The 25,512-nt window shown below is 37.6% G+C and overlaps 1 long non-coding RNA gene across 10 annotated transcripts in view; it reads right to left on the bottom strand.

Annotated features, from left to right (window-relative positions):
• The window catches only part of LOC140526808 (uncharacterized), a 340,835-nt gene that overhangs the window by 215,994 nt on the left and 99,329 nt on the right, over positions 1-25,512 (bottom strand). For all 10 annotated transcript variants that reach the window (XR_011974536.1, XR_011974537.1, XR_011974541.1 and 7 more), the window contains 2 exons: positions 6,415-6,529; positions 3,687-3,731 (listed from right to left, as the gene is read on the bottom strand). This is a non-coding gene — a long non-coding RNA (uncharacterized lncRNA). The remainder of the gene's footprint in view (positions 1-3,686; positions 3,732-6,414; positions 6,530-25,512) is intronic.

Genomic DNA, 25,512 nt, shown 5'->3' with positions numbered 1-25,512 from the left:
AAATCTTCAGCAGCTCTTTGTTGACTATAGGATCAACAATAAATTCTTTAGCCTGACATTTTAGCTTTCATCAAGACTTAGTTCATGTGCCACTTTCTAAGAAAAGCTTTTCTTGGTCTTCTTCCTTGTCAGACTTCTCTTCCACATAATATTACCATTTTTAGCCATTTGTGTAAATAACGTGATCTAGGGAACCTCAATTTGCTGGACTAGAGAACCTCCCACAGAGTTGGACATATATTTTGACCCTCTGCAGACAGAAAATTGCTGTACTGGGACAACAAAGCAATTCCTGACATAGCAACTACCAATTACATCCTAGTAACCAGAGCTTTCAATAGTTGTGATATCCCAGTAAGTCATGTGTCCTTCAGAAAAGGACGATAGCATATGTCTAGCTCCAAGAGATGTGCTCCAGTCTGGCAAATCAGAGATTCCTCTGACCATCCCTGCTACAATGAAATAAACTCTGTATACCCCAGTATGTTAGCTCCATGAAGAAAGGATTATTTCATTGTATCTTTCTATATCCAGAGCCTAGCCCAATGCCTTATATATTATTGTTGTTTTTCAGCCATTTCAGTCATGTACAACTCTTTGTGACCCCATTATACATTATATGAATTTAACAAATGTTTGCTGAATTGAATTGAATCAAGCTGGAATTTGAATACTTTTAAGTCTGTTGTTTACAAGTCCACTGCTCCTTTTAAAAGAAAATATTTTGTATATGTTGCTATCTGGAGCTGAGATTTGTTCTATTTTGACAAAATAATTCATTTCAGGTATGAATGTGACTAAGAGACTACTTTACCATAACAGTGGTATGGGCTCCTAGAGCATTCCATTGTCTGTACAAATCTATTTGATAACTAACCCTAGAGAGAGGAAGCTTGCGCAGAGGGGAAGGTTCATTCTGTCAGGTCTCTGGCTCTTCAGAGGGGCAGAAGGGAATCTTAGAGAATCCCCTCTCCAACAGATAAAAAGAAGGTGGCACCCAGATCATCTACCTGAGAGGATGTTCCTTACCTTTAGTCACCAGCTGCCACCTTGTTTAAGTCAATTGCTACTTGCCAAATCACATATTTATCTGTGAACATGCTATATTTCCCATCCATAGACTATAAATTTTTTTGAGGGCAGAAACGGTTTCATTTTTGCATTCTATCTCTAGCACCTAGTGAGTCAATCAGTCATAGTCAGGCAACTGGCAGTGCCTGGTACATAATAGACATATAATAAATGCTTGTTAATTGGCTAATTAGAATACCTCCTCTACAATACTCCCCAAAGTGGACATGTTGCTCAAAGATCTCCAGAAGCACATTACATTTGCCTTTAACTCTAATTAGTTCATTTTTATTTACACAAAACAAAACTTTCCTCTACCCTGTCCCTGCCCCTACTAATGCCTTCTAGGATTAAGTATTCTTAGTCTAATATCTTTTCCATGTGAAGGGTTGCCTTTTAAGTTTTATAGAAGGCAATTATATCTCTTTTAAGTGTTCTCTTTACTAAAATATATATCCCCAATTCTTTCAACTAGTCCTAATATGGTATAATCTCAAAGGCCATTGCCATCCCAGCTGTCCATCCCAGCTGTTTTCCTCTAGCTACTCTCATTTTAGTCTTTGAATATCTCTTTCTTCATATGCAAAATAGAGAGAGGAATACCTATATTGGTTTGTAGAATTGTTAGGAGAACCAAGGAAATAATGTGTGAAAAGCATTTTGCAAACCTTAATTTTTTTTTATTATTGTCAATTATTATTATGAAGTGCCTAATTGTATATGCTGACCTCAATAACTTGCAAAATGAAATCTGGACTCCTGAATTCTGAGAACTTTAGCTTGTTTTAAGTGGCCACAATATGTTTGCCCTGGGAGAGAAAAAAGGGAAGAAAGAAAAAGAAAAGGAACCTAGTCTTTCACTTCATTTCTAAGAGCTTATTGTCCAAGACAGTATTTCAATAGGGCTGCCATAACTAAGTCTCTATCCCTACCTTTACCTCTCCCTTTCCCACAGACTTGAGAGAAAAGACAATTCTTTGACAGAAGACTGTCAAATTTTAGGTAAATTTAAGGAATCAGGCAATGGCGTCACAGTCCAACCCTGGATGCATCTCAATTTCTTTCAGGAGCTTTTCAAGATCTAAGTTAAAGATCTCATTGCATAACTAAAATGATTTACCACCCTATGACCTTCATTTCTGCTGCTATTGTTTTCCCAGGCCTGGCTAGCACATATGAAATGGCATTAGTGGAAAACTGCATACATCTGTCTTTGAAAGGTAGCTATGTCTTAAGAGCTTCCACATTTATGGAATTCCTAGCCCTTTTACATGAGTGTCTAAATCATGGCTTCCTGGGGTGCTTTTAGCACATTCCATGCAGTAACCCTGGTGGGGGCAAGGGGCTGGAGAGATCCCTCAAGGGTACAATCCATCCATTGCTGGAACACCTAACCACAGGAGTTCCAGAATCTTAGAACTCCCATCTCCATTGAGTAAGAGAAACAAGGAGAAAGAGAGAGAGGATTTATGAACAGAAAATGTATTCATTTTTTGCCAGGACATTAAAACATTCCTGACTCCAGCTGCTGTGGTCCTTCTTTCAACCCTATCACCAGGTTAGAAAAGCAAGCTTGCTTCATCAGTTTTCCTTATGGAATTCAGACTGGCTAAGGCTTATTTTTCACCATACTAATTCAGAAACTATTTCTCTCCTTACCCCTAAAATTACAAAAGAAGGATAAAAACCCTATACATACATATACCTCTGGTGTATGTAAAATTGCATATATCACATATGTTGTATATGTTTGTATATACATTCATGATAATATGTGTACACATACATATATGATGGATTGACAGATTGCATTTCAAAAGGAACTGTATTTCAGTGGTGGGTGAGTGGGTTTGTTTAGCTCTTGGTGGGGAAATCTCCTCTACTAATCCAGATGAAAAACTGATCTGAATCTCACAGTGTCAATCTCTCTGTCCCTCTCTCTGTCTCTCTGTCTCTCTGTCTCTGTCTCTCTCTCTCTGTGTGTGTGTGTGTGTGTGTGTGTGTGTGTGTGTGTCTGTCTGTCTGTCTCTCTCTCTCTGTCTCTGTCTCTCTCTCTCTTTCTCTTTCCAGGGTCAGTTGAGAGTCTGCAACAGTCCTTTAGATATCTCCACTACTCCTACCAAGCCTCTTTCTTTCAAGAGCAGTACCAAAATTCTTTTGTCACCTAAGCTCATCATACAGGATTCATCCTCAACTTTTTACTGTCCCTCACTCACACATCGTTTAACAGTTCTACCTTATTAACATTCCTTGTATCTATCCCCTTCCATCTACTTAGATTACAACCCCCTAATCCAGTCTCCAGTCTTCTCTTGCCAGGACAATTGCAATTGTGTTCCCGGCATCCAGTATATATCTCCTTTCTCTAATTCATCCCCCATTCACTTGCCAAAATTACACTCCTAATGCAGAGCTCTAACCTCTAATCTGCTCAAGAAACTTCAGTGGCTACCTATTGTCTCTAAGATAAAATGGAAACCCTTTTATTTAACATTTAAAACTCTCCCCATTCTGATTCCACCTAAAGTAAGGGGCAGTCAGATAGCACTGTGGACAGAGTCCTGGACCTTGAGTCAAGAATAGCTGAGTTCAAATCTGGCATCAGACACACTTACCTTATCCAAGCCAATCACTTAACCTTTCTGTCTCAGTTTCCCCATCTGTAAAACAAGAATAATAATAGCACTTACCTTCCAGAGTTGTAAGGATCAACCAAGATAATAATTCTAAAGTGTTTAGCATAGTGCCTGACACGTAGTAGGTGCTAATATTACTCCTATTGCTTCGGGAGGAGGGGAGAAGAAAGGGAAGTGGATTGATTTTTCCTTTCTCTGTGTACTGAGCACTTAGCACATTGCCTGCACTTAATAAGTGTTTATTGAATGAATGAATAGTGGGTGTATGATAAATCCCTGTTCATGGTCTTTGCTGACTGACTGACTGACTGACTGAATGATGAGCTCTGCTCCAGCTAAACTGGCCTATTTGCTATTTCTCACAAATGACATTACATCTCCCACTTCAACACTTGTTTTGTCCTACATGCTTCTTAAAACCTCCCAGAGCCCTTCAAGGTTTTCCTCAAGTGTCATCCCATCCCCAAATGTTTACTGAAGTTGTAGTGCCCCCTTACCACTTTGTGGTTATATTCTTTATATCCTCTATTTCTATGCCTGTGAACATGTTATATCTCCCTCTGTAGAGTGTAAACTTCTTGAGGATAGGGATGTATCCCCAGAGAAGGCACTGAGGCAGATCTCTACTTAACAGAAGCTTATTGATTGACTGATTTGATTCCTGATTACTCCAAGCAGCCTGTCATACACAGATTCTTATTTGTAGGAACTGAAAGCACATTCCCATTTATTATCCCACTTTAACTTCAAAGAATATCTTTGTGAAAGAATGTCTTTGAGAAAGATAAATCATTGGCTCATTGGGAAATTTCAAGGGGATAGGGAAAGGCACAGGACCTGTGCCTTCATTTGTATAGGGAACTCTCAGGTGAGAAACACCTTGTACTAATGTGAGTCAGCACCTTGCAATTCATAGACTTTGACTCCAGTGCATGAAACACTAAGGGATTGGCTGATTTGCTCAGGGTCCAAGAGCTAAATATTTGTTAGAAACAGAATCTGAACCCACATCTTCCTGGCTTCAAGCCAGCTCCTTATCTCCTACTCTACACTGCCCCTAGAGATATTTGAAATAAAGTTAAATTATGGTTTAGTATTTTTTTTAATCTGTAATATTTAAGCTGGTCACACAGCACAGTTTCAAAGGCTCATAACTAACCACTGGTAGTAAGAGCAACGCACAAGGAATGGAATGTCGGAATTATGGTAAGGCCAAATGCTATTTGGGGTCTGGCTGCAGAATGCTGCAATAAGGCCCTGGCCATGGGAGAATGAGCCTCTCATCCCACCAGTGAGTTTGTTTTTTTGTTTTTTGTTTTTGATTTTTGTTTTAATATATCCAGAGTGCTTTATTTTTCTCTAGGGGCTCTTCTTGTCCTTGTCAGATCTTGGCTTTACCAGTTAAAACCCACCCCAACCTCTGGGTCATGGCTTAGGGTTTTTCTAATACACACACCAATAAGATGAAACCAAAGAGGGGGCTTAATGGGGGCCAAAAATAGAATGGGTCTTAGGAAGCTTCCATCTTAGTCTACCACTGGCTGGGATATATGGCAACTCATGGGAATCTACCCCCTCTTTGAACCTCAGTTTCCTCTTTTGCCAAACACAGGCTTTATGCAGTATTCATTTATACTCCTCTCATATGGAACTCAGACAGGGGCTAGAGTGAGGTTCCCCTTTATGCTGTCTGGGGTAGGAAATCAGGAACAACAAATTAATAGTATAAATAAAAGTATAAGGAGAATATTGGAACTGATAACAAGGCAACTAGTTTTCAGTCTCCTTCAGGTACTTCCAAAGTATAAACTAACTTACAAAGAAACTGATCAACAAGCATTTATTAAGTACTTACCAGCATAAGGCATTGTACTAGAGGCTGGGACAAAAATGAAACAGCCTCTGCCCTCAAGGGTCTTATAGTCTGTACATGTGATGGGAACAATTGCTCCATGCAAGTTAGACTAATTTTTCCTTAAGTGGTATTGAATTCATGCCTGAAACTTGATTAGCTCAGGGCACTAAATCTTAGGCTGTGACACTGCTTCCTGGTCCACTGAGTACAAAACAGACAGAAAGAGCTCGAGGCCTACTAGACAACTAAGGCAAAGCTTAGCTGAATCAACCCAATTAACTGAGCTATCCTCGATACACATTTTGTTAAATATCCTCCTGCTATGGTTAAGTAAATTTCCTTAACTGTTGAATGATCTATCTATCTATACGTATATTTATATGCAAAGTAAATATAAGGTCATTTCTCCTTACAGTTACAGTTTCAGCTTGAAAGTTATAAAATTTAAGATCACAGATTTCCAGTTGAAATAAACTTTAGAGGCAACCCCATCCAATCTTGTCATTTTATAGATGAAGTGGAGCCAGAGATATAAAGTAATTTGACCAAGGTCACTTCGATAGTAATAGGAAAATTGAAATTAGAAACACTTCTGGCTCCTGTTGTTCAGAATCCACAATTATATTGTTTTGGGATTCTCTCTTCACTGATGAAGACTGTAATCCACCCATGCCTGATGATGTAACAATTTACGATAAAAGAAAGAAAAAGGAAGGAAGGAAGGAAGGAAGGAAGGAAGGAAGGAAGGAAGGAAGGAAGGAAGGAAGGAAGGAAGGAAGGAAGGAAGGAAGGAAGGAAGAAAGGAAGGAAGGGAGGGAGGGAGGGAGGGAAGAGAAAAGAAAAAATCATTACCTTGTGTTTAATTCTCCGGTGATGAGGTGCTTTATATTTAGATTGCTGGTCCTACAACTGACTGTCAGGCATAATCATTTTCAGCTTGATAGAATCTGTCAGAGCTCATACTTTCCTGTAAAAGTGTTAAGAACACAGGGGCAATTTGAATTCTCTGGCCTTGGCCTTAATTATCAAGAATTAATGAAGCTTTACTATTGCAAAGACGAATAAAAAAGAAAAGAAAATTGTGAAACACTGCATAAATGAAGTCTTATATAATGTCTTTTGGTGTCCTTAAGAGACCTGAGGATTATTGTACAGATGAGTAAATTTCAAGTTATCCAGATTTCAGAAGCAGTTTGGATAAGCATGCAGAATTCAGATGCTTATCTGAACCTCCTGAGTTGGCTATATTGGTCTGGAAGTATCCTGATTCAAGCTTTCTCATGAAATATCATCTGGTATTTCCTTATGGGCTGGCCAGAGTGATCATGAGAACAGCTTCTTGAATGGTAAGTCAGCTCTTTTCTGCCTGATCCTGGAGAGAAGAGTTGAGTGAGGGGAAGGAGAGGAGTGGAGAGGGGAGGTGGGTAGAGATGAAATAAACCCAGAAGAACTATTCTAATTAATGAAAACAGTCATCAAAATTGTGGTCTAAATTTTGAATTTAGACTGGCTATTTCAACTAATCTAGCTTGTACAGCTTTAGTCGTTAGCAAGAAACATGAAGCTGAGAAAGCACTGTTGCCACAAAACTCCTGGCATGAGCTAGATGAGAAGGGCATGAGCTAGATGATAATTAAACCCAGATCTCACAAAGCAACACTATTATTTTAATTAGCATATTATTTTCTGAATGTTGGAAGGAAAAGGATTTTTTTTATTTTTTTAAAAAAACCTCAAACATTGTCATTTAGACTTCATTCCCTCCTTCTGCTTATGTTGTGAATTTGTCTGGCTTTCTGGAATACAAGTGGCATATTCTTATCATTACGAGGCTTAGTAACAATTCTCCTGTGCTTCTCCAAAAGATAAAAGCATCAAAGGAGGTAGAAATAGAAGTATCTACAGCTTTCTCAGCTTGGAGGGAGCCGATGCCTATCATTTTGAATGTGATGAACTTTTTTTCAATTGAGAAATTTAGTTTAACAGGTCAAATATTCACCCCATCTCTGTATTTAGAAGAATGTATTGGGTCTCTTGACAGTAAAAACATGGTTTGTACCGGTGCCACAGGACTCTGTGGAGCAGAGGGAGCTTGATTTTGAAGTCATGAAACTGCTTGACCGCAGGTAGGCAGTGCTTCCTGGTGGAAACTCTTTTACTTTCACCATATGGATGGAATGGGGCTGGCCATGATGATGGGCACCCATAGTCTAGTAGCACCAAGCGATGGTACTAGCAGGGGTCAGGTTCCTGTACTGAGGTTGTTATCTAAGGTCACCCTCATAATAATGTACCTTTTTTGGTCTAAAATTACTTTCATTTTTTAAAGGTCAAAGTACATGAAAAGATGCCAAAATGATTAATTTCTAAAAATATCTTTCAATATCTGGGCTACACAACAAGTATGAAATCAGAAAATAAACTGTTTAAACTTCATTCAAACTATACAGGCAACATTTTACTTAGAGGCCAAAAATTAAAACTGGTGAAAAAATGAGCCCTATTGCTACCAGGAATCCTCATTTCTTTTTGTTTTAATCAATGACAGTGAACTAAGACTAACCATGACACGAAATTTCATGATAGAAAATGAAAACAATGGACAGTCATCCAGATGTTTTGTCTACAGGATATCAGATTCTAGCTGTTTGGAATCATCTTTTTAATTGATTGATTTTTCCGATTTCTAGTCTTCATTCAGCTGCTTGGGATCATATGGACACTGATCTTACAATACTTTTTAGTTGAGAATACCAGGTTCACTATTTGGTAATCCTAAAAACGTTATCACAATATATCATTTTAATTGTGAATTGTCTAGGAACTTGAATTTTCAGAGATTATATCCTTCCTTGGAAATTAAAATCTTTTTTGCAGGAACAAAAAGAAAGACCTCAAGACTCCAGTTAAGTTATTCTATCTTTTTTTTTTTTTAACAGCAAATCACCTTTAGAAGTGGTTTCTTTTCCTCTTTTGTCTTGAGCATTTCTTTGGGCTATGAATTTGAAAAAAAATCTACCCTTCTTTACCTGTACTTCTCAGAACGGAAACTGGCGATTACTATCATATGGCAAAAAAGGTGTGCTAACATGCCCAACAAAAAATACTGTGTGTTTTCTCTATATGGAATAAAGCTGCCCTTGGAACACCTATAGCCTTACCAACAACAAAACAAAACAAAGGTAATAGAACTTTTCAAATTAGATAATGTCAAAGGAATGGAAGGAGCTAGATTTTAAAGTGGCTTGACATATACTTTTTGGCTGCCTATACTTACTAGCTTTATAAACGTGGCCACGTCGATTAAAGAACCCTGAGGAATCTAATAGTGCAAGGCACTGTGCTAGGTATTAGGGAGGAAAGCAAAATCAACAGTGAAGCAGCCTGCCCCCAAGGAGTTTACATTAAGAGGGAGCTGGGAAGGAGGAAGACCTAAGGACCCAAGTTTGTGTGTCTACACACACACACACACACACACACACACACACACACTTATGTATGTATGTGTGTGTATACATACACGCATACATATATACTTATATAAGCACATATATACATATATTTATTTTAGTGCAATGTAAATTGCATTGAACTAGGTAATTAGACTAGGTAATTAAAGTAGGTAATTAGAGAGAGATAAACTAGAAACTGAGAGGATTAGAAAAGACTGGAATTTGAGCTGAGCTTTGAAGGAACCTAGGGATTCAAAAGATCAAAGAATAAAGGAGCAAGTTCCAGGAAGAGGAAAAGGTCTAGAGACCAAAGATAGAATGTCCTGGGTGAGGAAGAACAGGACCAGTTTGGTTAGAATATGAAGTATACGAAGGAGAATACTTTGGGTCTGTTGGATCAAGGTTGTGAAGAACCTGAAATGCCAAAAAGAAAGAATTACATTTTTTTCTAGAGGCACAGGGAGCCTCTGGAGCTTATTGACTAAGGCAGTAACAGAGTCAGACCTATGTTATAGAAAATCCCTTTGGCAGCTATGTGAAGGATGGATTAGAGAGAGGAAAACCGATTGGCAGGCTATTACAATTATCCAGGCAGGAGGTTATGAGGACCTAAATTAGAGTGACGGCTGAATGGGTAAAGATAAAGGAATAGATATGAGATACATAAAGGTGGAAACTACAAGATTTAGCAACTAATTAGATAGATGGGTTAAGTGACTTTCCCAGGGTCACACAGCTTACAAATGTCTGAGGCCAGATTTGAACTCACAAAGATTAATCTTTCTGACTTCAGGCCTCGTACTCTACCCAAAGTACCAGCTAGCTACCGTAGGGATGAGTTTAGTGGAAAAGTGATTAGTTCTTTTTTATACGTCTTTGAGGTTGATAGACAAGTGGGACATGTAGGTGGACATATCCAGAAGGTAGCTAGTAATGTAGAACTATGTCAATATCTAACTGGAGATTAGAGAAGGATATATTTGAAAGTTTTCTGTCTAATCAGAGGATTCTCTTGATTTTCTGTGCTGGGCTACCTCCCATGGAACTGGATATGTACCATCCTGTGTCCATCCTGTGGGACTTTCATTAGCCTTTGCTGAAAGACATTCACCTTACTAAAAATGGCACAGAAGCAACTTATTCTACATTCCTGTTAAATAGGGCTTACATCAAATATGACTCCTCACATAGTCAAGGGAAACAACCTACATAAGGAGCTGAGGATAAGCTCCATTTCTTTTGAGAGTTTCGGTTTGGAGATGCTTCCAATGCTATCTCCATTTTGAACTTGCAATTAAAGGAAAGGGGAGTTTTCTTGTTCTGCCCCTCCTCCCTGCCTTAAGTTATGACAGAAAAGGTACATAGCAATCAAAATATTTGCTTCCCTAGATGATTCTAAGTCATGGCCACATTCATCTGGTTTTGCTTTCTTCACTGAACACAGGCCAATGACCAGAAACTCTGAGGAATGTATATTTCTAGTCCTGGTGGTAACCTCATTAGTGTTAGTGTGAGAGGTTCCGTTTCTTAGTCTGGTGCTAGTTGTCCACTAGGAGCTGATTTAGGATGGCTAAAGAAAACTCAAGCTATCTTCTTAGCTGCTCAAGAATTACTGTGAGTTGCTCAGATAGTGGAAGTCCAAGGTAAGAGCAAATATCTCAAATATCTATGTAGAAGTAGCTCATAAAGTTGTCCTTACCTCTCAGAAGAATATAATGAGTAGAGTGGATTATTGTTTTATTTTGTTTTATATTCAGGTTTGTTACATTCTATATTTAATATATGCTTATAAATATTTAGTGTCAAGCTTTTTTGTGGTAGAGAAAATAGCTATCCTCTATTTGTTATCCGTAGTGTACACAGAATATCTTTTCTAGAAGGGAATGTTTTGTGGGAACTCTAAATATGAGCCATAACTAACCTCAGTTTTAGAAATCTTCCCAGATTAATTTTACATGGAGAGAACAATCCAGAGATCAAGAGAAACCTTACTCCCACCTCTTTTGAGGGTCAGGATCCCTCCAGGAGGAATCTAATCCATGTAACCCCAGAGCTAGACTGGTGGGAATTTCTCTGGATTGTGGGTCACAACCAGTAGTGTGTTGGGGCCAACTCTCATGAGAGCTGATTTTTAAATTTTCATTGTGAGTATTTGTACCTTGGAAATTGGCAAATGCTACAAATAAGGGTTTGATTTATTTTTGTGTTGATTGCCTCAACTTAAGAAAGTGATAGAGAAAATGTTAATCATGAAGATTAAATATGCCAGAGTGCTCCATGTATCTTAAGCATTTACCAGCACACTGCTGGGAAAGATGATAATTAGATGACAACTGAGCAAATTGTTTAACCTCTCTTTTCTTGGGGTTTAATTATTTTCAGTCATGTCCAACTCTTTGTGACCCCAGTTGGGATTTTCTTGGCAAAAATACCATAGTCCTTTGCCATTTCCTTCTCCAGCTCATTTTACAGATGAGGAAACTGAGGCAAACAGAGTTAAGTGACTTCTCCAGGGTCACACAGCTAGAAAGTGTCTGAGGCCAGATTTGAACACAGGAAGATGAGTCTTCCTGACTCCAGCCCAGCACTCTATCCACTGTGCCATGTAGCTGCCCTGTTTAACCTCTCTAGATCTCATCATCAAATATTCTACTTCATTTTCTCAGTGTTCTTAAGTCACCAGTTTCTTAGAGATGACTTCTCTATAGTTGTAAAGAAACCAACTAGTATATGAAGTCCATACCCATTCTCCATGCCTTTGCATTGGCTGTCCCAAATGGCTAGCATGTTATCCTACTTCACTTTTAGTTCTTTGAATCCCGGGCTTATTTAAATACTTAATTTAGTAAAACTTTCTAAAGCTAGGCAGCTAGAAAGCACAATGGATAGGGTGCTGGGCCTGAAGTCTGAAAGACTCAACTTCCTGCATTCAAATCTGGCCCAAGGCACTAATTTACCTATGGGACCCTGGGCAAGTCACTTAACCCTTGCTTGCCTCAGTTTCTCATCTATAAAATAAGCTGGAGAAGGAAATGGCAAACCACTCCAGTATCTTTGCCAAGAAAACCCCAAATGGCTTCACAAAGTACATGACTGAAAAAAACTGAACAACTATACTTTCTAAAGGAAGCCTTTCTCAGTTCCCTTTCCCCTCCCCCCACAACAGGTACACAAACTCCTAATGCCTTCCCTTCTCAGGCTACCTCCTATCTCTTTGGAGTACCTTGTATTTACCTATTTATGTACATGTCATCTCCTCTATTAGAATACAAGCTTCTTGAAGGCGGTGATAACTTTTGCTCTGACTCTATCTCCAGCACTTCACATAGTTCTTGGCACATAGTAGGGTTAGGGACTGTACATATTATCTCCCCCATTAAAATATAAATTCCTTGAGAGTAGGGACTGTTTTTGCTTTTTCATTGTATCCCCAGCACCCAGAAGATTGCCTGATACATAGTAAAAGTTTAATGAGTGATCTTAATAGGACTTAAATCAATTGATGAGTAATTCATCATACTAGACTATATTATCACAAAGCTACAATATATTACAAAGAAGGAATTATGAAGAAGATATATAAAACCTGTCATTAAAGAAATGTATGAGTAAAAAATAGAAAAACAAGCCGTTCAAATGGTGACGACAAGAGATACCTGAGTTACAGATCACATTCTGCACTGGTATCCCTGTGATGTCAAGAAAAGGCAAAAACAAAAACAAAAACAAAACCCTCAGCATGTTAGTAGGACCTCCTATGATGAATTTATGGGAGGGCATGGACAAGGTGAATAGGTATGAATAGACTCTGACCTGTATCACTGGACAAAGCACTCACACTTTTGAGGTCACAGGTCCTTTTAAGTATGTGCATTTGAGTTATAAAAATAATCAGTGGTATTTATGCAGTTTATAGTATACAAAGTATTTTATATGCATATTTATGTACATACACACACATATAGATAGATGATAGATAGATAGATGGATAGATAGATAGACAGATAGATATAGATGTATATGTCTCATTCTATGGTCTCATTCTAAGTCCAGTGCCCTCATAAATGACACCTCCCATCCAACAGAGTCATTAATTTAAAATTTCAGCCAAATAACCACATACTTCTCCTATTTATGGATCAAGGAGCTTACCTTGATCAACATAAAGAGGAATGTCTTCTGCATTCAAATAGATTTTCAACTTCATGAGTACAGGGATAGTGTCTTAACTATCTGTGTTTCTTCCCCAGTGCCTTATACATACGGACTAGGGATAGAGACTGAATTTATGATTTCATTAGTATATGGAAGTCTGAGGTGAGGAAATCCCCTACAAAATATATAACTTTTGTTGTCTAGACCAGTAGGATCAAACTCAAACAGAAACAGGGGCCACTAAATCCCCTTAATAAAAGGATTTGTGATGTGAAGTTTGGATTCAGTCAAAGAGCTGCACTTGGGGACCTAGAGGACCACATGGGGCCTTGAGATTGCAAACTCCCCACCCCTGCTATATCAGGCTACCTACTATACTTTATACATAGTAAGGGCTTAATAAATATATATTGAATAAATAAATGATTGTACAATAAACGTATGTGGAAGTACCATTCATATGAAGCATGTTTTCCGCTAGTCTTCAAATGAACTGAAATTGACTATAGATTACATGCTTTAACTATGCTTTATAGGCCATTTAAGCTTTATTAGGAAAGCGGCTGCCTGTTGTTAACAGTTACATGAGCTTCACAGGATTTTCTTATGGTCTTGTGTTCTCATTCCAATACCGTTTTAATGCCATTTTAAAATTTAACAAAACACTTATAGAATTGGTTGCCATATAGGCCTGTTTCTTTGGGTAAGCAATTCCATACTTTCAAATAAAGGGGTGCTCAGGGAAGTAACTCCTATTGTTTTCTATTCCAGACCCAAAAAGAGGAGATTGCCAGTGGCATGGAGATTTCTTAATCAAATGTAGTCTCCATGGCTGTCATGTATCCCATACTGATGCCTGTTGTATAACAATATTTCAGAGGAATAACTTCATTCCAGTGGCCTATTTTGGATATAGACCAGACATTTGGAAAGATCTCAAAATTAAATTCATCATACTACATTGAATTGTATTACTCCACTAATGATGGATTCCCCAAAACCAAATCGAGAAATTCATTCCATATTTGGGATGGAATCTAGGATTTTTTTTCCTGTTGTTTAAAGATGGCTCTTATTGTGCTTAATGAATATAATATAAACCATCTGTAGGCATTTATGGAGAAGTACTAGTAGCTTTAATCTATTTATCAAGATTATTTGAATAGGTCCCTCAATCTATTTATTTTTAATCTTTTATAATTGTATTCAAGTCTGTCACCCATAGCTAATTGAGAATGACCCATTTCCAATACCTCCTTTAAAAACAGATTTGAAATTGGTGTTTTCCTATTCCTTGTCCAAGAAACTGATTATTGTACCTTAATACATTCAGGGAAATCCTTGCTCTTGTTTTAATGTAAACTATTTCCTCTAATATTACTATTATTTTCTTAATCAGTTCTTCACATTGACAGCCACTGTGTGAGGTTTAGACAAAGGCAAAATTGCGAAACTTGAATTTAATGTCTTCCTCTCTTCTTTTTCATCAGACATCTTCCACTCCCTCTCCCACATAGTTAACCTATGACTGACTACTGATGACCCAGAATCCTTCATTGCAAACTTCTAACAAGGCATTCCTTTCCCAGTCAGTGCCCCATACACCAGAATGATTTTTTCCTACTCCTCCACCTCAAAATAAAATTTTTTCTTTCATTGCCCTGAAAAAAGTAACTCTAACTAAAGTATTGATGAATAAAAATTAAATGCGTTAACCTTAAAAGAGGCTCTGGAAAATGTTCCTTAACCCCAAAAGAATGAATTTCTAATGATAAAATTTCAAGCAATTCTATTAAATGAGGAAGATATTTCTTTGTAGTGGTCCATCCTGATACTCTTCCAATTATTTCACATAAGTCGCCACTTACCCCAAATGCTTTTGAGTTGTTCTTTGAGAGTAATATGAACTAGAAGATGTGACTGTAGCATTCAGAGAGTGAAAATATCTCCTAGAAGAAGATTGGAGATATGTCTCCACTACTTTGTCACTCCAATTTATTGTTTGAAATTTTGTTTTATCATGCCCAACGCTATTTTTAAAAGTAAAAATAAAGTTACTTCAGAATATTTTGACAAATCAAATCAGAGCTTCAACACAGAAAATAACTGTCTCCCCATCAGTTTCCAGAATATTTTTCTGATTTTTATTTGACCACATCTGTGAGGTCATTAGTAATAAGAAATTCCTGCTGAGGGACTTTCCTGTACCAATGCAAATAGCCACTTTCTGCAATATAGAGTCTTCAAGAGCTTCCTGATGCAGTCAAAGATTAAGTAACTGGTCTGGGGTTTCACAACCAGTACATGTCAGATGTGGGACATGAACCCAGGGTATTCTTACCTCTGAGATCAGTGATACAATTTTTACCTTTTTTCTAACCTACCAAAAGAAATATGGGAGGGGGAAAGAAATTTCAGATTTGACCTACTGTCAGAACAAAATATAAGCCTAGAATTTGATTGTACATAAACATGACAAATGCATTTTAATACCTCTGTAATTAGGATAGATTTCTATATACAAAATGCTTAAGCTACTGCATTGTCAGTGTAATTATTCTGGCTGCCTTACAGCTCGGTGAGGATCATCATAAGATAACAGATAATAGATTTATGGGTAGAGGGGATCTTAAATATTATCTAGTCTTATCCCCTCATTTTATAGCTAAAGAAACTGAAGCTCATACTGGTTGAATGATTTGCACCAGGTCTTAAAAATGCTGTGTGGCAGAGCCAGAATTCAAACTTTGGTCCTTTGGCTCAAAATGCAGCGTTTATAAAGCTGTGTTGTATGACTGTGGTAGAATATTACTGTGCTTTAAGAAATGACAAGCAGGATGATTTCAGAAAAACCTGAAAAGACTTACATGAACTGATGCAAAGTAAGCTGAGAAGAAACAGGAGAATACCGTACACAGCAAGAGCAATATTGTATGGAGAATTGTAAATGACTTCACTATTCTCAGCAATGCAATGATCCAAGATGATGACAAAGGATTCATGATAAAACATGCTATACGCCTCCAGAGAAAGAACTAATATTGTCTGCATACAGACCGAAGAATACGTTATCATTTCTTTTTTTCTTTCTTTTTTTGAGTCGTCCCTGACTACTATGGAAATGTTTTACATGAGTACTCATATAGAGCCTATATCACATTGCTTACCATGTCACTTACCATGTCATGGACAGGGGAGGGTGGGGAAAGAGGGAGGAATGAAGGGATAGAATTTGGAATTCAAAACTTAAAAAAAGAATGTTTAAAAATTGTTTTTACATGTAATTGGGGGAATTTTTTTTAAATGCAGTGTTCATTCTATTCTAGATTCATTCTGTTCCTTTCTGCTTACATCCTTCCTGGTTTTTTACTGACTTTTTTCAGTCGTGATTCCTGATCCTCAGTGTGGCAGCAAGGAAACCTGTTGCATAAACAGAGGTGTTTTTTCCCCTCCATTTTTAGGCATGTTGGGTAGACTGCAGGGGACTCCCCAAGAGAACTGCATGTAAAAGTCATGGCCAGGTTTTACCCTCAGCACAACCTGGCCACACCTCTTACCAGGAGTTCCACAGCTAGGCCAGCTAGGTCAGCACAGCAAAGGGGAAAGACATCCTTCAAGACTAGCAAATGGCACTACTGGAATAGAGTACTATAGTTCAAATGTTCAAGGACACAGCCAGAAGAAGCAATCCATAAATCATCCTAGTGCTTTGGCCAAAGTTCCTCAGAAATCACCTCTGGCTGTTGAGATAAATCAGACCTAACTATTCCCTCTGATCTCTGAAATTTGCCTTCCCACTGGGGGAGGAGGTTGCTGAAAGCCTCACCTGTTTACTCAGGTATTTTCCTGGATGTGTGTTAGGACTGGCAAGTCATCCATCTGCCTTCTCTTCTCTAAGCTAAATAATTCCAATTTATTTAACCTTTCTACCTTGATCGTGTTTTCCAGCCTTTTTTGCTGCCCTCCTCTGGATCATCTCCAAATCCTCCACATCCTTTGGGGACACTACTGTATAAAATAATATTTATGAAATAGTAAAGACCACTACATCTTGTGAACCCTGCCAAAGCAATTCTTTGAGCATTGGCATGCAAAGTTTGGGTTGTCATTCCCAAATGCCACCTCCATTTAGTGAAGCGTAGTGTAGTTTCAGCAATGAGGCTGCCCAGTAGGTATGATAAACAGATGAGCTCAGTCATACTGATACAGCCACATACTTTCCTTCTGCAGCAGGAGTATTTCAGGACTAAGCTCATATAAAAGGATTTTTAAAAGGAGGAATCATGCCAGATGTCATTGTCTGTAGATGACTGAACAAGAGGAAGTAGACTTAAATTAAAATAAGGAAGAAAAGTAGCACAGGAGGTACAGCATGGGGTCTGGGGTCAGGAGAATCTAAGTTTAAATCAAGTGTTAAACAATTAACTAGCTTTGTGACCCTGCGTAAGTCTACTAACTGCTACCTGCCTTAATTTCCCTATGCAAATTGTAATAACACCTACCTCCCAGATTGTCATGAGGATCAAATAAAATAATAATTCTAAAGTACTTAGCACAATTCCTGGCACATAATAAACACTATGTAAATGTTAACTCTTATTCTCTATTACTATATTGATAGATGAAAAAAATGGTAATTTTCACAAAGGAAGCAAGGTTACCTACATCAATGGAGGGAGGTGTATACACACATATATATACGTAGGTATGTATTTTACACATATATGTGTGTATACATACACATACATATGTATAAATGTATATGTATGTGTATATGTGTGTATATGCATGTGTGTGTATATATGTATGTAAGGGGAGGGAAAGATTTGTTAAAAGTATATCTCCATTAGAATAACAGAGTAGAAGGAGTCAAGGAAAGGCTTCCCAGGGGAAGCTTCTTAGCTTCCATCCCTGGAAGTATTTAAGAAAAGTCAGCTGTCTTTCCTAAATGGCTTAATTATTGAATGAATCACACAGTTTCAGAGTAGGAAGGGATTGCAATACCCATCTAATTCAATTCTCTCTCCAGGATGAAACCACGCTGTAACACACCCAACACGTGGTCATCCTGCCTTTGCTTAAAGACCTCCAGTGTTGATCATCACCCTACTACTCCCGGATCTACTTTTGCATGGCCCTAATTGCTAGAAAGTTTTTGGTGGGTTTTTTTTGCTTTTTGTTTTAATTCTTATTTTCTCTTTTCAATTTCTATACATTGCTCCTAGTTCTGTCTAGAAGAAGAGTTAAACAACCACAAAATCTAATCCCTCTTACGTCTTATAGCCTTTTGTGTGGGATGGCTCAGGTCCCTACATAAATCAATTACTCAGAGGCCTTTCAAAATGATGACAGAAAAGTGATTTATTCAATTCTCGAGAAGCGGGGCTCACCTGTAGGAGTAGGAAAGCCGAAGACAAAGAAAAGGCAGTGATTTATATAGACCCTAACGCAAGTCCCTCCTCCCCCCACTGACCATTATCCTCATTAGCTGAGAATATGGTCTTACATTCTAGACACGAAATCTAACCAATCCCTTTTGAAATGAAGACATCGAGGAATTATGTAAGTTTTGTCCAATCATTGAGACCCTAATACACTACACAGTTTTATATCCTTATATGGAACTATTCTATTCTAAAAATATTGTAACCTTGAGCCTTTAGGCCTTACCTCACCCCTGGGAGAAAAATTACAATCTGAGGAGTCTTCACTAAGTCTATCCCACTCACTTTCAACTACTTAAAGCTGCTATCATGTCCCCCACCATCGTCCCTAACTCTTAACACATCCTCCCCAGACTAAATATTTCGAGGTTTGTCAGCTTCTCTCTATATGGTATGAAACCAAAGCCCTCTAAATCATCCTTGATTCCCTCATCTGAATGCTTTGCAGTTTGCTTCCTAAACTTTGCAGAAATGAACTGTACTCCAGGTGTGGTCTGACAGCAGAGGAACAGAAAAATTATCATCATCTTATTATTCCTGGAAGTCTTTCTTAATGCACCCAAGGTAAGACTACCTTGTTTGATTGCCATATCCCACTGTTGACTCATACTGAGATTTCAATCCACTAAAATATTCAGATTTTCTTTAAATAAAAAGGAGTTTAACCATGCCTTACCCCCATCTTGTATAGATGAAATCATATACTTTTTTTTCTTTGTTTGTTGTTAATTTTTATTTTACTTTCACTTCCTCTTCATTATTCCCTCAGTTTAGGGGTTTTGTGCTTATGACTAAACCCTTTGTTAAGTAGCTAGGTCATGGCCCCTTTAATGAGGTAAAGAAAAGAAAGACCTCAGGCTGGGAGGGAAAAAGCAACAGTTACTATTGATAATCACTCTGAAGCCAGGAGGGTAAACAGGCCTATTCAATGAATGGGGTTACCTCACCCTGAGTACCTGCATAGACCTTGGCCTAACGGCGCCAAGGTCTCCTACTTCATCCTGGGTGGTCTCCTTTCATCCTGAAGAATATCAGGTCACTGGATTCAGATAGCTCTGGAGGAGAAGTGAGGCTGGTGACCTGCACAACCCTCCCTCACTCAAAGCAAAGTCAAGTACAAGTCATGTCATCATTTCTCTGATGGCATGGTCTTCTTTGGCAATGAAGGATGAACACACAACCCCTTTGTGAATCTACCTCTTTTCGCCTTCTTCCTGTTTTTATGTGTAATCCTCTTGCATTCAATATATTCCTGCACCAAACTCTGTGTGTGTGTGTGTGTGTGTGTGTGTGTGTGTATGTATGTGTTCTCATGTTACTCTTTTTCAACCTGTTTAGGTTCAAGAAAAGTATGGTTTCTTCCCTTTTTCTATGTTTGTATATAGCTTTTCTTTGTAGCCATTATTTGTATCAACAAGTTCCCCCATTTTTACTCCCATTTTCCCACAGTTCATTATTCCCCTCTTTTATTTTTTAATCAAATTTTCAAAACAGAGCTACTTATAAGGTCTTCTGGCTCAACTGACTGACTCTATTAATCTTCATAACATGAGGATTCTGAAAGAATCATTTTAATACCCTACTCTCACTGAAAAGTAAAGAGTTCATTCTTATAAAGTCCTTTCTCATTGTTTACTTGTGTTCATTTTTTAGTTTCTATTTTGACTCAGGTTTATTTTAAAGTTCCTTTTAAGTTGATATTTTATCAGGAACATTTGAATGTCTTCTATTTTACTCAGGGTCCATTTTTTTTTCTCTGTAGGATTATACTCAGTTTTGCTAGGTAAGTTGTTTTTCTTTGTAGACCTTTATCTGTCACCTTTTGAAATATCTCATTCCATGTGTTCCACTCCATTAAGGTGACATGTCCTAAATCTTGTGCAATCCTAATTATGATTCCTTGACATTTTAGTTCTTTCTTTTGACTGCTTGTAGGATTTTTTTCTGTAAGTTTTAGGTTTTAGCAGTGATATTCTTGGGAAGTTTCATTTGAAAGCTTCATTAAAACAGTTATTCCAACACCTTGCTAACTCTGGTAAATATATTTTGAATTAATTATAATATAGATGAGACTAGAAACCACAACAGAATTGTGCCTTCATGCCAACTAGTAGAAGTAACACTTTGAGAGAAGAAGCAGACAACTAACCATTATATGACACCTCTCACGGTATTTGATGCTTTACTAACATGCAATAAAAATGCTTCAGAGACACAAAGATCAGTCACCAAGGCTACGATGGAATAACTGGAGTGATTATGAAATACTTTGCAAAGCATCTGACATATGAGTTGATTCTTGAAAGAAGTTAGAGATTACAAGATAGAGTGAAAACAGAAGACAATCTACACAAAAGCTGGGAAGAGAACGCATTCCATTTTGGACATATTGAGATTGAGATCCCTATGGGACTTCTGGGTTGAAATATCAAGCAAATTATCCATTTGGATAGCTATATTTGAAAGTCTTCTCTCAGAGATGATAATTGAAAATACGGAAGCTGATGCCAGAGCCTAGAGAATGAAGATTCTAACCTAATATGTAGACTAATCTATTAGAAGAGAATATTATAATCTTCCCTCTCCATGCCCTCTCCTTTGGCTATACACATATATATATTAAAAATACATATTTTATATATATGTATTTACATATATGTATATTTATATATAATACACTTTATATACACACATGTGTGTATATAAAACATATTTATATATGTATATTAGAATCTCCTCTACATATAGATGAATATTACATATACACACATATATGCATGTATGTATGGTAGACTATATCTATAGCTATATCTATACATATGTATGTCTTTATGTATATGGATATATAATATAGATGAATTGTAAGTTTCTGAAAGGCTAAGCCTGAGAGATTTTTCAATCTTCCTATGATTTATCCCTATTCTTTGTCATTACAATAATATCTAACATTTCTTTTAGCCCTTCAAGCTTGAAAAGTACTATTCTCACAACTTGGGGAGGGGGGGTATTATTTCCACACTTAATAGCTGTATAGCCTTGTTAAGTCATTTTACCTCTCTCAGCCTTGGTTTCCTCATCTATAAAATGAAAATAATAATAGACTCTACCTCCCAAAGTTTGTATGAGGATCAAATGTAATAATATGTGTAAAGTTCTTTGAAAAGCCTAAAGTAATTGTTAGCTATTATTTTAAAGATAAGGAAACTGAACCTATCAAAGTTAAGTAACTTGCCCAGGGTGACATAGCTAATACATGGCTGGGATTCACCCCTGCCAACTTCGCTATGGAACATTCTGGCTGTGCCTATATTGGTGCTTTCCTTCTGTTTCTGTACTGACAAATGTGCAGTTCAGTGATAAGAGATCTGCTTATTAACTATTTAACTTGGAATGACAATGCTAAAATTGCAAGTAAAAGCCTTCTCTTTAGAAGTACTATTTATAAACCAAAAATGCCCTTCCTTACTCAGTAAACTCCAAGAGCTCCCTTAAAATCTCCAAGATTAAATATAAAATCCTCTGTTTATCATTCAAAACCTCCTTCCCTCCAAAGACCCATCTTTTAACTCTTTTAGGTCTCCCACCATAATCTGAAATGACACTGACCTCAAACCAGAAACGCCACCTCCGTATTCCAGGCATTTTCACTTGCTGTCCTCTCTGTTCTCCTCCTTCATCTCCACTTCCTAAATTCCATGGCTCACTTCAAGTCCCTGCTAAAATCTCACCTTCTACAAGAAGCCTTTCCTGATCCCTCTGAATTCTAATGCCTTCCCCTCTATTGCCTTCCCCATGTTGGTTATTTCCAATTTATTCTCCATATATCTTCCCCCATTAGAACGTGATCTTCTTTCGAACAAGGACCATGATTTGTCTTTCTTTATATTCCAGGTGCCAAGGAGAGTGTCTGGTACAAAATCGATGCGTAATAAATATTTGTTGACTGATTAGACTGACAGTTGCTCTGGATTCTGACTACCTTAGAATATAGGTCACATCCTGCAAACGAGATACATTTTATAGAAAAATTGCAGCTAAGTATACACTGAAGTGTGACATCGACTATAAACCCACACATAGGGTATGAATGCCAGATCTGGATGGGAAAGTCTGCTTATTTCAAACCAATGTGATTTCAAGCATTATAATCAATTTCAAACCAATTATGATCTTCTTAGTTTGCATGAAATCATTTTGTCATGTCTAATCTGTGTGCCTTTATTCACGCTATTCTTCATTCCTGGCATAAATTGGCCCCTCCCTCCACTCTCAACTCCAACTTAATCTCACTTGTCCTTCAGTGATAACTGTCTTCTTGCCTTGCTTTGCATTCCCAAGGCCTAGCATAGTACCTGCAACATAGAGGTCATTTAGCAAATGCTTGTTTCTATGATGTTCCTTTAAGATTCATCTAGGGTCTACTCCTTTATGTGATTTATGTTCAGCCCCTCATCAGATTGTGTTGTATTTATTTGTGTACATGATACAGCATCCTCCAACCCCAGTTCCAAAGAACAGAATATAAATTCCTTAAGAACAAAGACTGTATTATTTTTATTTCGGCATCCCCAGACACAGAGTTCCTTGTACTCAATTTTGTTGTTATTGAATCATTTCAATCATGTCCAACTCTGATCCCATTTGGGACTTTCTGGCAAAGATACATGAGTGGTTTGCCATTTCCTTCTCCAGCTCATTTTACAGATGAGGAAACTGAGGCAAACAGGGTTATTGCCCAGGGTCACACAGCTAGTGTCTGAGGCTAGATCTGAACTCAGGTCCTCTGATTACAGCTCTATACACTGCACAAACTAGCTGCCTGACTTGCACCCCACTAACACTCAAAATGTTAGCTGAATTGTATTTGTTGATTGGAATTCATATGAATTAACACTGTCACAAGGTACCACAAAGCTAATAAGATCTTAGATGACATTGATAGATTATTTAGTGTCCCAAAAGAGTAAACTGTTGGTTGTGATGAATCTTGCTGTTTTCAAATCACTATCTAGAGTCCTGTGTTCAGTTCTGAATACCATATTTAACACTGAGGATAAATTGGAAATTCAGTGGAAAAACCCTATGGAACCTGTGTGAGGGAGTAGAGTAGGCTGGCCCCAGCCTCAGCATGGTGAAAGTAGTGGAGGAGCCCACTGCAGCCACAGGGGCAACAGCAGCTGATTCTGGAGCTCTAGGTTTACAGACCGTGGGGGGATCAAGCAGCTGACAGTACATTCTCCCACCTCCACTGGAAGCAGAGAACTACCTTGACAAAGAGTTCAAAAGTTAAGTAAATGGCTGGGGAAATGAGCAAAAACTGGAAAAAGAATCAGACTATAGAATCTTACTTTGGTGAAAAGGAAGACCAAAATATGCAAACAGAAGACAACAAAGTCAAAACTCCTACATCCAAAGCCTCCAAGAAAAATACGCAATGGTCTCAGGTCATGGAAGAGCTCAAAAAGGACTTTGAAAATCAAGTAAGAGAAGTAGAGGAAAAATTGGGAAAAGAAATGACAGTGATGCAAGAAAATCATGAAAACTGAGTCAGTTGCTTGCTAAAGGGGACGCAAAAAAATAATGATGAAAGTAACACCTTAAAAAAAGAGACTAACCCAAATGGAAAAAAAAAGCCAAATGAAAATAAGAATGCCTTAAAAAAGCAGAACTGGCCAGATAGAAAAGGAAGTCCAAAAGCTCATGAAAAAAATAATTCCTTAAAAATCAGAATGGAGCAGATGGAAGCTAATGACTTTATGAAAAATCAAGAAATTATAAAACAACACCAAAGGAATGAAAAAATAGAAGACAATGTGAAATATCTCATTGGAAAAACAACTGACCTGAAAAATAGAGGCAGGAGAGACAATTTAAAAATTATTGGACTACCTGAAATCCATGATCAAAAAAAAAACAACCTAGACATCATCTTTCAAGAAATTATCAAGGAAAACTGCCCTGACATTCTAGAGTCACAGGGTAAGAATATTGAAAGAATCCATCAATCACCTTCTGAAAGAGATCCCAAAAGGAAAACTCCTAGGAATATTGTAGCCAAATTCCAGAGCTCCCAGGTCAAGGAGAAAATATTGCAAGCAGCCAGAGAGAAACAGTTTAAGTATTGAGGAAACACAATCAGGATAACACAAGATCTAGCAGCTTCTACAGTAAGAGATTGGAGGGATTGAAATATGATATTCCATAGATCAAAGGATCTAGGAATAAAACCAAGAATCACCTACCCAGCAAAACTGAGTATAATACTTCAGGGGAAAAACAGAGGACTTTCAAGCATTCTTGATGAAATGACCAGAACTGAATAGCAAATTTGACTTTCAAATACAACACTCATTAATTAATTAATTTTACCATGAAAAAGTAAAAAGGAAAGAGAACTCATAAGGGACTTACTAAAGTTGAACTGTTTATATTTCTACATGGAAAGATAATATTTGTAACTCTTCAGACTTTTCTTAGTGTTAGGGTAGCTGAAGGGAATAAATAAATAAATAAATAAATAAATAAATAAATAAATAAATAAATAAATAAATAAATAAATATATAGGCAGAGGGCACAGGGTGAGTTGAATATGAAGGCATGATACCTAGAAAAAATAAAATTAAGGGGTGAGAGGGCAATATATTGGAAGAAGGAGAAATAGAATGGGGTAAATTGTCTCTCACATAAAAGAGGCAAGAAAAAGCTTTTTCAATGGAGGGGAAAAGGAGGTAGGTGAGAGGGAAATAATGAACCTTACTCTCATTGGATTTGGCTTCAGGAGGGAATAACACGCATACTTGATTGGATATGAAAATCTATCTTACACTACAGGAAACTAGGGAGGAAGGGGATAATTTGGGGGGATGGTGGAGGGATAATAGAAGGGAGGGCAAATGGA

The sequence above is a fragment of the Notamacropus eugenii genome, chromosome 2 (assembly GCF_028372415.1).
Source record: "Notamacropus eugenii isolate mMacEug1 chromosome 2, mMacEug1.pri_v2, whole genome shotgun sequence".
Lineage (NCBI taxonomy): Eukaryota > Metazoa > Chordata > Mammalia > Diprotodontia > Macropodidae > Notamacropus > Notamacropus eugenii.
Note: the sequence above shows the minus strand (reverse complement) of the source record. Positions and strands in the feature narration are given on the sequence as shown.